The sequence below is a fragment of the Phalacrocorax aristotelis genome, chromosome 2 (assembly GCF_949628215.1).
Source record: "Phalacrocorax aristotelis chromosome 2, bGulAri2.1, whole genome shotgun sequence".
NCBI classification, from domain to species: domain Eukaryota; kingdom Metazoa; phylum Chordata; class Aves; order Suliformes; family Phalacrocoracidae; genus Phalacrocorax; species Phalacrocorax aristotelis.
The window spans coordinates 151232101-151244137 of NC_134277.1; positions in this window are offsets into that span (position 1 = coordinate 151232101).

Sequence of the window (12037 nt, forward strand, 5' to 3'; positions counted from 1 at the left end):
CCATCTTAACTTCCTAAACCTACCCTGTTTTACCTACTTGCTCTCTATAGTGATGTGCAGCTGCTGGATTCAGGTGGCAAGCGGATTTCTATTCACCAGCTGATGGTTACACTCAGGAGATAGCTCTACTGCCTGCAAGAACAATTTGTAAGATATGTAGGCCTTGATCCCAAGACAAAAATCAGAAATACACTTTCCACTGAATTCAACAGGGTTTAAATAGAGCGTTCGTTACTGATGGAGGATGTGGCGCAACAAATTCAAATAGAAATGGAAAGTACAACAGCACCTGGTTAGAAATATATGAATAACCTGTGGAAAATGCAAAATGCTCCAATTAACTGTGCCAATAAGCCAGATGCTGAAGTTGGAATAAATTTCATTATTACTAACCAAAAGAAGAAAGGAAAGGAGAATAATGCCATTGATCCAAGAAGACATTTTAAAAATTCAACACAATTTTTTATTCAAGTTTTTTCCAAGATGTTTTTATAATCACTATTGTTATTTATATACTGTGAAAATTATTCCCATTCCTGCTTTTTTCACCTGACATAACACTTTAAGGTTGTGTCAATGCAAGATGAAAGCTTCTTACTTAGAAAACTGTGCTAAAACATGAAGGCTCTGTGCTTCAAGGACACATTGATGCAGAAACCTAGTGCAGTACTGATGCTGAGATAAAGGCATTTGCTGAGGTCATCCACCTTGGTACAATGTTATCCTATAAATAGGGAAACATGAATAATTTACTTATGTCTGAAGTAGCTAATAACCTGTAACTATAGACGTAAGTGGAAATACGTCTCTGATGCCATCTGTTGCTGAATATCAAATGCAGCTATTATGATGGTGCTACTAAAAACAGTGTTTGATATATTTTTTAACTGTAAGACCAAACACTTCAACAAAATGTCTTTTTTCAGAATTAACTGGTAAAATCAACCTTCCTAAGACACTGGGTGTTTATATGTATGCAAGTATATATTGCGTGTGGAACATCCACACTACACCGTCACTGAAATTTTCACCTTACTACAAACTCATGAACAATTATTTTTCTGGGGACATAATCTTCAAATCTCAGTAACAGCCAAGGAACGAGTTGAATCTGGTTTGCTTGTAACAGTGAATATAAAGCATTATTCACAGTCCTTTATATTTATATGTATATAACTATATGTCTATATAGGTATATATGTGTAAATATATATATGTGCATATATATGTAAATTTAAACACATATTAATTATTTAATTATAAAATTAAATCTAATGGAGAGTATAAAGCTGATCTGGCACAATTCAAAACAGTTTAGAGGTACAAACTCTAGTTATCCAGGATGATGCTCATGTAATTCACACTAGTTTTGGTGCTCTATAGTTTGTTTCCACTTTAACTGTAGATCCCAACTGCACCCTGTGTAAAGCAATCTTAGCTCTTGCTCCTCTAAGCCAGGGCTACACAGTTGTCCGCTTTCCAACTGTTTTGGTATGATATCTCAAAGGAAGTCCTATGCTCTAGGAGTGATGAGGATATAGACATTGGAGGGAAAGCTAATACCAGACCAGGGAAAGAGAAGGAAGCATAGGAAAAAGAGCAGCAGGAGCAAGAACTACCCATCCTTTAGACTAACTTTTTTATTTTTATTTTTCTTATTTTTGGTATGGCAACATTTAATTTGCCAATCTTTCTGAGAAGTCTTGAGCTAAGCCTGTGTGAACTAATGGAACCAAAACAATTTATTTCAAATATATTTTCACCTGTATGTATGGAGTTTTTTGATTTAAAAACTTATTGTCACTGACATAATGTTTATCATAAGGAATGGAACAGTACAATCCTTTTTTCCTAGAGAAGTCTGTGCTTTTTTGTACAAAACATTACTTATAACCATAAGAAAAATATTCCTTGCAAACAACAACTACTTCCCTACTCTTCAGACAGCAGCAGGCACTGGATAGCTAAGACAGATAACCAGTATCATTTAATCAGATCTTTGAAATAAGTTTTATGCTCAGTTGTTACTATGGACAGTTGTTTTGTGGCTGTATCACAAATGTCTTGCAAAGAGTTTTAAAGAGGAACAGCATAACAGTTCTGTGGGTGCCTTTTACATGGACTGTAAATCCTTTTAAGACATGGGAAAATGTGCAGTACTACTTCTCAGGAAATGGAAAATCAAGTACATTTTCTGTCAGAGAGGAGAAAGAACCTAGAGCTATATATTGTATAAATGAGAATAAGCACTGATTAGGTTGTTCAAGGCCTTAAGATTAAAACTAATGAAAAAGAAAAAGGACATGTTTCCTAGCCCAAGATACTAAAGTCTTTTTCCTTCTGTGTCCTGTTTTCTTGATTTAAATTATGAGCTTGACCAAACCCATTTTCTGCACAATAGTGAAACACGTTTGTGGGTATAGATTTGTCCTGGAAAAGCCTGCTGCAGTATTAACAGGTATATTTTTAGGAACTGAAATACCCAAAGGAATTCTTAAAAAGAGCTAAAATCTTGTCATATGCCTTTTAGCATGCCAACATCAACAACATATTTCTAGTTTAGAGTAGTACTGATCCCAATTCTTAGGCTCAAGCCAAAAGTTTTAGGTGTTTTAGCTCAATGTGTATTTGTTCATATTGTTGGTTATTTTCTTCTACACCTTGTGTAACAAATGAAAAACCTGTACATACATTCACCTAGTCAGAAGAGAGTACAGCTTCAAAGAGAAATAAATAAAAGTTAGAATTTATTGCTAAAGGGAAAAACATATTACTTGGGGGAGGGGGGCTATAGGTATTTTTCACTTTTGTTCCTCATTTATAAAGGCAAACTTGCCAAGTGGACAGTGTTAAAAGGAAAGGGAGGGGTAGATGTCCTTGGAGAACTGAGGAATGTCTCCAAAACATGCTTTCTGCCATGTGAAATTGGCATGCAGAAAGCAAGAAGATATCATAACATAAATAGCTTTTAAAGCAGCAGTTGCTGTTGGCATGTTCTGTGATGCTGACAGTGTCATGCACCACAGCTGTGATTCAAGAGTCTGGTGGTCTCATGGTTCCTCAGGCTATGAGAGTGATGGCAGTATGAGGACAGAAAGACTCTTACAATTGTTCTTGGATGCAATTTTGTGCCAAGGTAAGGCAGGTATTACCCCCTTGTCTCTTTGTTATGCTTCTGCCAACTCCTACATTCCCAGCACAGTGCTGAAGTTTTTCTCTAGCTTTTCAAGATATAGTGCGAGATACAGGAGATCAGCTAGCTGGTGAGCTACATGGGCATGGGAACTTTAAGAGCAGGAAAGGTATAGTGCTGTGCCACCGACAGGAAGCATTTGTTTCTCTCCAGTTGAAGCCCCACAACGCATTTTCCCTATATTGGTGCACCCAGTAGGGTAATGTTGCTATTAGTACATGAAATAGTATGGCTGCAAAGATTCCCTTCCTTACTCCCTCTGGGATGCTTCCAAAATTAACTTTCTTACAGAACTGATCGTAGTCCTGGCAAATGCAGAGCACAATAGACTTTGCCTAACTCTGCTTAAGTTTGCGTAGTACTGTGCAGTATTTTGGATTTCTGTTGGAGTCAATGTTTATTCCTGTCTCATTTTGCTTAGAAGCAGATGTGGCTTCTTTTTTATATACCCATTATTCACTATACTTCACCCTTGATAAATTTGTAGTAGCTCCATTTATTTCAGTTAGAGTAAGAAAGAGGACTATCCAACCTTTGGCTTAAAATTAAAATTGTTTCCTGTTATATTCAATGCCAGCCTAAATTATGCAGAATTTTAGCTGAATATTGAAGGTGAATTATTATGTTCTTAGGGCAGGAACTGTGTTTTCTGTCTTATCCATAAAACATTTAACACAATGGAGGTCAGTAATCCCAGCTGCACCCTGAGGTGCTATCAGGACACAAAACCTAAATAATATGGGGCATGTTTAACATCTTTCCATAGACAATAAAAACACTCATGTTAACTTCAAGAACTCTTGTTCAGACTCTTGTTTTTCATTAAAGATGTTTAATTTTTACATTGACTTAAAAGTATTGTGTATAGTGCTTCTGGCTGTTTCATTTTTTTTTCTCCTTACTGATCCTCCATTTGTCTGTAAAACATATTGTATGTTAATAAATAGCGATGACATGTTAACAAATGCAACTTAACCTCCTTTGGCCTCCCTTTTTTCCATTGTTGAATTTTATTTAATTATATAGTTTTAAAAACAAAGTCAAGTAAAATAATAGATCAATGTGATAATCCTTCAACAAATGTCAAAATTTAACTAGGACTGGCTTTCTTATGACTCCTTTGAATTGTGTATTGTGCAAATCGGCTCCAACTTTCCATCTAAAATGCTTGCTGCAGAAGATGTCCATGTTATAAAGTGTGCTTGATTTGCTTTTAATGGCTGCAGTTTGTTTTGTGTGACTGTTAAATCCGGACATGAATAAATGTTTAACTTTCTGACATTAAATATCATTTAAAAGAAAACTAATAGAGTCTAAAATGAAATTAGATCAGATCCCAGCTCAGAATTTAGTTTGTCAAGAGGAGAGATAACTGTGATAAAGTTTAGCAGTATTCTACCAAAGCACAATGTATTAAAACATCTGGGATCCAAAGATCCAATGAAAGAAAAGTAAATAGTTCTCTTGTTTACTCCAGTGGAAATCCAAGCACTTTGAATTTTACGCTGACCCTGACTTAAGGACTTATGAAAGTACAAAATATGGTGGGCTTTCATTTCATATGAAGCCTAAATCATAGGAGCACTCTTTTATCTAGATGGGAAGGAACTATAAAGAGAAAATATTCTCTGTATTCTCTGCCCTTTTACAGTCCACTTATCGCTCTTTGTGACTGAGCAAGATTTGAGCAAAGACTATGTGTGGCAAATTCTTAATGTGAGGTCTTAATCTCTCTTGAATGTCCTCTACTAAGCCTTCTTTCAGTCTGGATATCCAGTCTTCGGAGAAGACACTGATATTTTCCCGAAGGAATGCCAGGACCTGCAGAAGTAGGTTTTTCCCAAATAGATTATACCAGAGGAGTAGCTGGTTAGTGGGTCTTGAACTGAAAAATAATACAGATTAAAATTTGTGATGTTTTTCCTGAATAAGGAATTCATTTGGAGTCATGTGGTCCACAGGGGAGAACTGAGCAGAATTCAGCTGTGGTTCTCATCCACCTCTCATAAACCTCTATTTTACTCTCTCCCAGGTTGAGCCCAGAATATACTCCTTGTAAATAAAATCCAAAAGACATCTTTAAGCCAGTTGCTGTCCTAGGCAAATCAGGGCAGATTAAGGTTTTATTCAAGCCCAAATGTGGTCCTGTTGTTAAATGACTTCCTGTCCCAAAGCCTTAGCAAATAGCAGCTCATTAATCCTCACTACATTTTTTTGCAAATGAAATGTTGCCTAAGAGATTATGTAGCTCACTTAACGTTATCCAAAAAATATATATATGAGATAAAATGGGAATTCAGATTTCCATTACCCTTGGTATACAGTGGGAGAAATAGAGCTCTTTTTTTTCTAATGCCTAATTTAGTCATATCTTTATTTGTATTATAAGGATACCTATAATAATAATTGCTTTATTATAATAATACACATTTATTTAATTCTTTCACAGAAACTATTTTAACAATATCTGGATATCATAAAAAGATATGAAATAAAATTAATTACGCATTCAATATTTCATAAAATATGATACAGCTCAGTAAAATTAAAATTATTAATAAAATTAAAGATAGTATTGTAACAGAAATGTTATGTATTATCCAAAATGAAATAAAGTTTTGTTGTTCTTCTTTTTGATATACAAAAGAAATTTTTTGGTTTATTTTTTTTTCCATTGAAAGATAAGACTAAATTAGATATTTCAAAGTTTGCCATGTAAAGGGAAAATAATTTTCTGACAAGCTAAATGAATATCCATTAGACTCAGAATGGTTTCCATTTTTTCACATTTCAGCAAGAAAAGACATATTTTAAAACCATAAATGTCTGTATTATAAAGAGGAGAAAGTACACTGTTGCAGGTCTATAACAGGATTCATGGAATGCTAGTTTATGAAACCAGAATTTATTGACCTGTATGGTAATTCTTATAACTATAGAAATCTATAGAGTCACAAAAACTGTATGCAGCCAATCACTGCTACTAAATTTGTGGTGGGATAACAATTAAAGAAAGCTTTTAACCTTCTCAAATATGATTCTCACAAGGCAAAAAGAGCTATCAATAAATACATGCTTAGCAAAGATCCATTGATTTTAATAAGAAAATGAGAGAATAGTAAATGTAAAATAGGACCTTTTTTATTTTTTTTTTAATGGTGGAAAGTGAGTATTTCCTTCTTCAGTTTCCATGACCTATCCATAGTTTATCAGGACAGTCCTAACTGATGAACAAAGCACACTTTCAAATATCAAGTCTGAATAAGGGAGAGCAACAATTTGAAGCTACGTTACTTGTGTTCTAAATCATGAACTAAACTCTGTATTATCACTGTTCTGGGGTAGTGATGGTTTGGTGATGAGCAGGCTTGTGATTACAGATACAGCATGTTTCTTTTCTTTGCTTGTCATAATTTCAGTGCAAACCAACACCCCTGAAAACATCCTATTTTCACCACAGTCTTCTGTTTTTCCAGATGGAATTGTTGGGTTTTGTTCATTTCTACTAGATAGTAAAAAATTATTTTTTCTAGATGTTTATTCATGCAAAATTTAGTGAGGCTGTGAGGGCTTAATATTTACCTATTCAAGGGATATAAATGACTGGGTCTGATCTCAGTTGCAGTTTTTTGAAATGAAGTTTCTCTCATAAATCTGGTTTAACTGACATCAAAATCAAGACTTTGGTATCTATGAAGAAAATCATTATTCATATTTGGACTGAATTAAAAATTACAATCACATTTTCAAAATAATATTCTGTAAAGCTCTTAAGCAGCTATTAAATCCTTATTTAAATCTTAAAAAATATATGAAGAAGAATAATATATGTGGTCTGTGACTCTTTTTCAAAATCTGAATGCTATAGCTATCAAACCCTTCGCTAGATGGTAGCAGAATAAACAAATCCTATGTAAAGCCCTATAAAATAATGCAATAATATTATAATGCTATTAAAAAAAATTACAGATAAAGTTACCTTCTTAGATATTTCCTGTGTAAATTAATATTTATTTTTTCATCAGAACCAGAATGAGCTTTATCCAAAAGCAATTGAATTAAATGGAGAACTGATCCTGAAGTGTGCACGGTTTGTCAGAGCTCCACTGGCTGCAGTGGAACTGTGATAAATAGCAGCTACCTGAGGACCTGTCAAACACATACTCAGCCAAGTTTGGTGTCACTTGTAAAGTATGGGGTGAAGTACCAGCTTCTTCTAAAGCTAAAAAGAAAAGGGGGCATTACCAATATCTGGACATAATGGACGTAAGGGTCAGAACAGTTAGGTGGTGATTCACAGCATGCATTGGTTAGGCTCTGAAGCTTCATTCCATGGGACATGTTTAAAGTTAAATACCTTACATAATTCAAAAAGTGGCTGCATAGTTTCATACAAAAAATAAATCTTTAAAGGGTTACAAACTACCTCTATATCAGTTCTAGTTCAAGGAGTCCCTGTGATGCTTAACTCTGAAAGGCAGAATAATATCTAAGGATAATGCTTGCCTCATTGTTACACTTTTCCTTACACACCGATTAATGGACAGTACTGGAGACAGTGGAGTGATCTAGCTTAAGACTTAGCTTCATCCTATATGTGTGTTATTTTCTTATGACCCAAGAGTGCTTTAAAATTCCTAATATGTGCCCTGGACAGATTTCAGGACAGAGTACAACCTTGGGACACAGCACAATTTTGCTTGCCAGTCTCTAGTTTTCACAGAGGAGATAGGCAGAGGCAGTGTCCAAACGGTGCTAGCCAATTCTTACAGACTGAATAGGAAAAGAGCACATACCTCCTGACCAGGTTAGACAAAATTAGACATAATGCATAAAAGTTCACCTTGCTGAAGTCAGAGGGTCACATGGCATCACAGAGTGGTTGAGGCTGTTATGCACTTCTGGAAAACATCTGGCCCAGTCCTTCTGCTCAAAGTAATCTCAGTGACAGCAGGTTGCTCAGGGCCACGTCCAATCGAGTTTTGAACATCTCCAAGGATGTAGACTCAGCTACCTCCCTCCCTAGGCAAACCTGTTTCACTGCTTGATCACTCTTCAGTAAAAACTTTTTTTTCATATGCTTAAATGCAATTTTCTGTTTTTCAGTTTGTGGTCATTGCCTCTCACGCTGGTACTGAGCACTACTAGAAGAGTTTGGCTCCATCTTCTTTGCTCTGCTCATCAGGTTTACATACACATGGATAAGAGCCCCCCAAGCCTTCTCTTATCCAGACTAAACAGTCCCACCCCTCTCAGCCTCTCCTCACATAAAAGATGCTCCAGCCTCTTACTCATCTTTATGTCCCTTTCCTGACCTCACTCCAGTATGTCCTGCCTCTCTTGTACTGGGGAGCTCAGTGTAAGTCTCACTGGATGAAGCACTTCTGATGCTGAGGATAGGGGAAAGATCACCTCCTTCAACCTGCTTAATGCATCCCAGGAAGCTACTGACCTTCTTTGCTGCCAAAGAACATTGCTAGTTCCTGGTCTGCTTGCCTACCAGGATGTCCACTTTCTTTTCTGCAGAGACTTTCTAGCCAGTCACTCCCAGCATGAACTGGTGCCACCAGGCAAAGGACTTAATATTTTCCTTCCCTTGAACTTCATGAGATTCCTGCTGGCTCATTTGTCCATTGAAGGTTGAGAGATATGAGAGAATCTGAATACAGATAATCTTTACAAATATAAAACAACATATATGTAGAAGACCTATTTGACTGAAGATAATGTGGGTGTAAGAATCCATGTACCTAGACTGTCTATTAATAAATTTAGGAAATAATAAATTTATTCCAGAACAATCTTCCCATAAGTACTGGGAACTTACTGAATTTTCACCTATAGTATGCTAAATATATAAGTGACATATGTGGTTGTCAGAAATAACAGGAAGTTGGATGTAATGATGCAGTCCTTTTTCATTCTTTATGCACTATGAGACCACATTTTATTTTATCTCCACTCTAGCCGAAGGTACTGGGCATTTTTTTCCACCTCAGTATCCAGTCCAAGTCTTCGATCTGATTTTATTCTACATTTGTCTGATATGCAAATGTATATGTTCTTTCCTAAGAAGCACCACAACTAACCACTGTTTTTGTGGATCAAAGTTCAGCTAAGTACGAATACGAGCCCCAACTCTAAAAAAAATATTTTTTTTAAAAAAAAGGTGTTAATGAATCTATAAGATCAAACAACCTTGGTTAATTTTAACTGAGATCTACCATGTTGGTAGACATTCTAGCATAAGTGAAAGTAACACACCAAAAGGCTCTCACCTTTAAAACCTCCAGAGATAGCTACACTGTTATTTTAAAGCACTGATTCTTTGCTTCATTTTTCTCATGCTCTTATCACCAGACTCTGGAATCTGAGACAGCATGATTTTTAAGACTTTACCTTTATTGACTAATTAGTGATGGCTTTAAAAGTATGTAGATAGGCAGATATTTCCGTAAGTTGGCACCTTGTTTATCTCTATGTCTTGATAAATCACTGTTCATTGGCAAGTTGTACAGATATTATATGGAGACATTCACCTTATATGACAGACATTCACCTCAAAACTTTTATTGGAGCTTGTCTGTTTTGGTAAAAATTGAGGCATTTAGGTCTGCACAGATTTTATGCCCATGATACAATTTAGTATATTCTTTGACATCTGCAAAGATAAAATCGTCTTGCAACATCTCAGTTTTGTTACTTTTTTTGTATTGGAATTATGTGCCTTATTTGGTAAATCTTGTGCTACTGGACAAAAATAGCAATCAAATGTTCCTTTGAGTATGTAAATTTAAAAACAACAGTGCCCTATCTAATGAGTGCTATTAAACCTTTTTTTCTTTACCATGAAAAGCACAGTAGGATCAAACAATTTCCTTTCAGGACATGCAGTTCAGCCAAGATAAGTTCTCCTGTTCATCATCAGCACAAAACAGCAGTGGATGTGAATCACTGAATTAAATCTTATTAAATTCTAAGAGCTTTTCTTCCAGTAACACTTACACTGCAATTCTTAATGCATAATCCAAAAGAATTGAATTGGTTTAGAGTGTCAGATACTTTGAAACTATCTAAACATCACTAACACTGTCAGAATTTTGAAATTCAAGAAGGTGTCTGGTTTCCCTTGGGATAGAAACTTTAAAAATAAATTTGCCTCCTGATTTTTTTAAAATGCATTTGTGTTTGTGAACAGTTTCCAATGCAGAGCTTATAACTTTGTTTCAAAAGAGCTTCACAAATTAAAAATCATAGAATTACATAATGCTCCCATACTTCAGTTTATATATTAAAAAAAGGATAAAATATTTTAATTTTATAATACTATTTAATACTTTTTGAAAGAAGATGATATGAAACAGTTGTCTGCAATAGACAAAGAACTCCACTCAGTCCTCCATAGGGATATTTCTCAGTTCCAAACCACTAATAAAAAAAAACGTGAAACCACTACATATAATATTTAATGTTCTTTATTTTTTTTTCTTTGCAGCAGATCATTTTACTCAATGGCTTATACCAAACCATTCTTTGGAGTCTTCTGAAGAGCTCAGGGAGAGATCCGAGAACATTTATATTACAAAATAGAAAGTAATTGGGATCCACACATAAAGGTCCATAAAGCCGATCAGCATCTCCCAACTAACTACTTAGGTTCCTAACAGGCTGCAGGCAACCCAAGTTGTGCCAGCAAAAATGTTAATGTCCGAAGTTTGTCAGTGTAAATACTTAGAGGCTCTGCCATCTTGGCTGACCCAAGCAGCTCCAGACCCCATCCAGCCTTAATTCACAAAACTGGTATCAATGGCCCTCAGGCCCCAAGGGACCTAAACTGATACACACATTCATTACAGGTTTAATACTCTCTGACAACACAAATTACAGTCACAGTGATTTTAATTAAAAACACAACCCCTGGAGGAAGGGTGCTGCCTATCTTTTCAATAGTAGTTTAGAGGTTGGCACAAGTGGCCACAAAGAGCGTGGTCCAGGTTCTTATCCATCTTTAGCCTGCAGAGCTAAAGCATTTACTTCAGAGATCTGCTGTAACCATCATGTCATTTACAAAACTGGAGCAGAGACACTTCCCATGTTCCCACTGAAGTTGTGCCACTCTTCAGTTAAAAATGTAAGTAAAATTCAGTAACTGTAAGGAAAGGATGCATAACTTTGAAGCCTAAAGGGTACTGCATTTCTTTGTAGGCTTCTCTCAACACAAAGAACAATCACTGAGCTCATCTCTTGTGGGGTCTGGACTTCAGTTCCACACATCCAGATTAAAATAGGTTATTATTGCTGAGTGACTCTCAGATTTTAGGCATTAAACTAGAATATAATGGATGGAAAATAGTAACTTATTACTATATTACTTAATTACTTATTATTACTCATTACTTAACTACTTACAAGTAAGAATGTACTTCTGAAAAATTGATACCTTTAACAGTGACATTCTTGTTCAAAAGTCAGCAGGACACTGCTATATAGTAATCGCAGTGGTAAAAACTCTGATGCACTGTTTCTTAATGCATTTTTAATTGGGAAAATCTGTGTGCTGGTTATGGCTGGGATAGCTAATTTTTTTCACAGTAATAGTATGGGGCCGTCTTTTGGATTTGTTCTGAAAACAGCATTGAGAATTCAGGGATGTTTTCATTACTGCCGAGCAGGCCTTACACAGAGTCAAGGCCTTTTCTGTCTCTCACCCCACACCACCAGCAAGTGCCTGGGGGGGCACAAGAATCTGGGAGGGGCCACAGCCAGAACAGCTGACCCCAGCTGACCAAAGGTATATTCTACACCATGTGATGTCATGCTCGGTATATAAAGCTGGGGGAAGAA